Below are 5,142 nucleotides of genomic sequence, written 5' to 3'. Positions count from 1 at the left end.
CTTGTTCTTAAAACCCTTGGGAGCACAAGAGAACAGGGGGTTGTCCCTGCCTCTGAAGCTGGCAGCAGGGGAGTCAAGCCTGTGCCCGCCCTGGGAGCTGGAAGGGAAGGGGCCACACAGACATTTGTGGAGAAGGAACCTGCTTGGGATGACCTAGAGCTCACAGAGGGGTGGGGTCACTGGTGGGTGCCTTAGAAACAGCTGGGGAGCCGGGCGGTGGTGGCGCACGCCTTTAATCCCAGCACTCCGGAGGCAGAGGCAGGCGGATCTCTGTGAGTTCGAGGCCAGGCTGGACCGACAGCCTCCAAAACAATACAGAGAAACCCTGTCTCAAAAAACAAACAAAACAAAAAAACAAAAAAAAAAAACAAAAAGAGAGAGAAAGAAACAGCTGGGGAGGGTACTGGGGGACACACAGAACGGAAAGCCACAGGGGACAATCAAAGAGAGGAGGGCTCAGCAAGGACAGAGCCTACTAGGTGCCCAGCAGTGCGGACATCTGGTTAGGAGCCTGGAGAAGAGACTCTTGGTGAGACCCAGGGTCCATGCTGGCATCACAGACTCCTGCCTGCCTGCCTGCCTGCCTGCTGGGCACTAGTGCTTTCTGCTTGAGGGTCAGCTGCCAGGAACGTGGGCCTGTGGAAGCTGCCTGTCTGCAGTTCCCTGCACATCCAGCCAGTAGCTGAAGGGCCCAGGCCCAGGTTCCCAGGGAACTTCTAGTTTGCCTGGAATCCCAGGATTGCCTGCTGGCTACAGGAGGCATGGGCAAATCCCTGGACCCGGGCAGCTCACCCTCTAGGGAACAGGGTAACTCAAGGGGTTCTTCTGGAAGGTGCACAAGTCATGAAGAGAATAAGAGGAGCCAGGAAGAAGAGGCTTGGGGGGGGGTAGCTCAGGAGACTCACAGGCCTGGGAGAGGTGACTTTGCATCCAGGCATGGATGCTGAGAAGGAAGTAGGAGCAGGTAGGAAGGGGCCGTTAGATGACAGCTGTGTGTGTGCGTGCGCGTGCGTGTGTGTGTGCGTGTGTGACAGCTGAAAGGCTGAAGAGTGGGGACACAAAGGCAGGAAGAGCAAACCGCAGCGAGGACAGAGTGGAGACTTTGCAAATGTAATGCCAACCTCCGTGCCTCCCAGTCCTACCTCAGCTCTACCGTGATGCCTGAGGCTAACCTTCAGCCAAGGCTAGTCCTGATTAGTGGCAAGCTTGAAACAAGGTCTCATGTAGCCCAAACTCAAACTCACAATGCAAAGGAGGATGGCCCTGAACTTCTGATCCTCCTGCCTCCACCTTCCAAATGCCGAATGACAGCCATGTGTCACCGTGCTTGGCGCTGGGCATGGAACCCAGGGTTGCAAGCGTTCTGGGCATGTACTCTGCTGACCGAGTCGTAACCTCATCCCTTCACCAGTGTTGTTGACATGACTTTGGAACACCAGAACCTGTGTCAGGTGAGTCTGTGGTTTGGGCTTAAGAAGCCCCCTCCCCAGGCTCTTGCTTTGAAGGCCGGGTCCCCAGCTGGTGGCGCTATTGTGATGGTTAGCAGAAGTGGGTCACTGGGTTTGGCTTTTGAAGGTCTATTTCTCCGTTTCTTAGTCCCTGCCATGTGAATAGCTTCAGTGTTAGGTATCCTCTCAGGAAACATGGAAAATCTGCAGGATCAACACCCCCATGGTGCACTGAAACCCCCAACATCAGCCCCCCAGAATACACAGATCGCCCACATTAGGGCTCTCCCCAGGGCACTTCCCCCTAGGACTCCTTAGAAGCCATGAGCACCCGCTGTCAGGGAATTTTGTTCCTGAACCATCAGAACAGCTGTGTAGTAGGAGTCGGTGGCACTGACCCTCCACGCCACAAAGGCTTGAAGACATACACCATCTCAAAACAGCAGTCTGGGGACCTCAGCTCCTCCCTCCCTCCCAGCGTCCATGGAAAAGACACTGCAGTAGCGTGTGCACCAGCACTGGGCGAGAGGAGAGAGGAAGGGCTGTCCCGGCAGCCGGTTCAGCGAGAAACCCTGCCCCACAAGCAAGTGGAGGCTGGAGAGACCGCTCGGTGGTAAGAGCACGGGCTGCTTTTCTACAGGACCCCATCGCAGCACCCACACGGCAGCTACAACGGTCTCTAACGCCAGACTCCAGAGATTTAACGCTTTCTGGCCTCTGAGGACACTAGGTACTCATGCGGTCCATGTTCATACATACACATAACATTTTAAAAAATGAAAATAAAAACAAAGAGAAACTGAGAAAAGAATTTGACAATGACGTTTGGTTTCCACATGCACATACACAAAACTTACATACACACATACACACGGCTGCCCACACACATACATATGCACACATACACACCTGCACATATACATCTACACATGTACTAATACATCTACACATGTACATACACACACCCATATATACACACGCATATACATGCCTGCACACATACCTGCACCACATGCATACATGCACCTATCTGTACATATACATACATGCAAATACATGTGCACACAGCTGTACATATATGTACACGCACATACTTGTACATACATATGTACATACACATACTTGCACATATGTGTGCACAAATACACCTGCACATACATGTACACTATGCATGCACATAAACACATCTGTACATATACACGTACATACAAGCATATATGTGTACACACACATGCACACAAGAACAAAACTAGGTTAGGGATAGGCTGCTCATAATCTCAGCACTCATGAGGTCAAGGTAGGAGGACAGAGAGTTTGGGTCTAGCCTGAGCTATGTATTGAGACCCTGTCTCAAAATATAACATCAAGAAGGTAAAGGGAGTGCCGGGAAGAGCCTCTGTCATCTGATCTGGCGACCTGAGTTTGGTTCCTGGAACCTACATGGCGAAGGTAGAGAGCTGACTCCTAGAACCGGTCTCTGTCCTCCGCGGGTACACGTGCGTTGGGTCTCTGTCCTCAGCATGTACACGTGTGTTGGGTCTCTGTCCTCCACGTGTACACGTGTGTTGGGTCTCTGTCCTCCATGTATATGTGTGTGTGGGGTCTCTGTCCTCCGCGTGTACACGTGTGTTGGGTCTCTGTCCTCCACGTGTACCTGTGTGTTGGGTCTCTGTCCTCCCTGTGTTTGTGTGCGTTGGGTCTCTGTCCTCCACGTGTACATGTGTGTTGGGTCTCTGTCCTCTGCGTGTACTGTGTGTTGGGTCTCTGTCCTCTGTGTGTACACGTGTGTTGGGTCTCTGTCCTCTGCGTGTACTGTGTGTTGGGTCTCTGTCCTCTGTGTGTACACGTGTGTTGGGTCTCTGTCCTCTGTGTGTACACGTGTGTTGGGTCTCTGTCCTCTGCGTGTACTGTGTGTTGGGTCTCTGTCCTCTGTGTGTACATGTGTGTTGGGTCTCTGTCCTCCATGTATATGTGTGTGTTGGGTTTCTGTCCTCCACGTGTACCCGTGTGTTGCACACACACAATACATAATGCTTACAGATGAATAGAGGTAATGTGACGTTTTCATGGTGACAAGAAGGGGCTGCAGCTTTGCCTCACCTGCCGGGTTATTGTCCCTCGCAAATGTTGGCAGCTTCCGAGCTGATAGTCTTCCCAAGGCTGCTGTGCCAGGAGGGAGCTCAGCCTGCTATAGCGAGGCCCCAAGACTTCAGCGCTCCCTCACCCCTGCCTCTGCGCATCTCCACAGGAAACCAAGGGTTAGAACCGCAGCTGACCTGTCCCTAACTCCTCACTTACAGGAAGCGTGACACAGAATGAAACGGTTTTGCTGTTTGAAGCAGCTACGTCCTGGGGGGTGATTTGTTACACAGTGGCGGGTGACTATAGTAATGGGGAACACAAAATATTCTCGTTTCATCTTGGCTAATAGGAAGGCAGTTTCAGGGAGTGGAAATTGTGGCCGTAACACCTTGAACTTGATTTCCATGTGGTATTTCCTACATGCCTTGGGGAAATGGCTGCTTCCATCTCTAGGGTAGGGCAAATACCAAGTAATCTAGAGAAAGTTTCTGTCTTAGGGTTTCTATTGCTGTGACAAAAACACTATGACCAGAAGGCAAGTTGGGGAGGGAAGGGTTTATTTGGCTTATACTTCAAGATCACAGTTCATCACTGAGGAAAACCAGAGCAGGAGCTGAGGCAGGGAAGGAGCTGAGGCAGAGGCCATGGAAGGTGCTGCTTACTGGCCTGCTCAGCCTGCTTTCTTACAGGACCCAGGACCGGCAGCCCAAGGTTGGCACCACCCACCATGGGCTGGGCCCTCCCCCATTATCACTGATTGAGAAAATGCTTTACATGGAGGCATTTCCTCAACCTAGGTTCGTTCGTTCCTCTCTGATGACTAGCTTGTGTCAAGTTGACACAAAACCATCCCGTTCAGTTTCTGTACCAGAAAGTGTGAAGATAAATAGGTAGTCACATCAAAAGGACACGGGAGCCCTTGGAGTGCGCTCCCAATCACAAATATGGGGACAATGTGAGAGTCAAAAAGAATTAAAGGGATGGTGGGGTTTTCGTGTGTAATGCACATGTGTATATACATACGTGCATTATCATGGTTAGCAACAGTATGACAGTGTGTTCAAGGAAAGAGAGATGGATCATGACCAATCGGCATCTTCTGCTTGTGTTTTGAGGCAGGGTCTCAAGTAGCCTAGGCACGTCTAGGGTAATCATGAACTCCTGATTGTCCTGCCCAATGGGCCTTGAAGTTCATAGCACAACCTGCCTTTAGTTTTTTCTGCTTCCTATTTGGCCAAGATGTGCAGGGCTATAGCCATGTGAGCAAAAGCTCTGCAGCCACAGTCATGAAACACAGCCATTGCCATGCCTTCCCTGCCACGATGGACTGCACCTTCCAACCTCGAGTCAAGCACATCCTCCCATGCTTAAATTGCTTCTTGTTGGACTTATGGTCACATCAGACAGGAAAGTAACCCCACAGCTAATGTCCATTGTGGAGGAATTAGACACAGGAACAAGTTAGAAACCATGAAGGCTTAGCCAGCAGATCCAGAGTATGGGGCATTCTTTTTTTTTTTTTTTTTTTTTTTTGGTTTTTTCGAGACAGGGTTTCTCTGTATTGTCTTGGAGGCTGTCCTGGAACTCGCTCTGTAGACCAGGCTGGCCTCGA

The sequence above is a fragment of the Mesocricetus auratus genome, unplaced genomic scaffold (genome assembly GCF_017639785.1).
Source record: "Mesocricetus auratus isolate SY011 unplaced genomic scaffold, BCM_Maur_2.0 Super-Scaffold_100054, whole genome shotgun sequence".
NCBI classification, from domain to species: domain Eukaryota; kingdom Metazoa; phylum Chordata; class Mammalia; order Rodentia; family Cricetidae; genus Mesocricetus; species Mesocricetus auratus.
The sequence above is the reverse complement of the archived record's forward strand: the minus strand, read 5'-3'. Positions refer to the sequence as shown.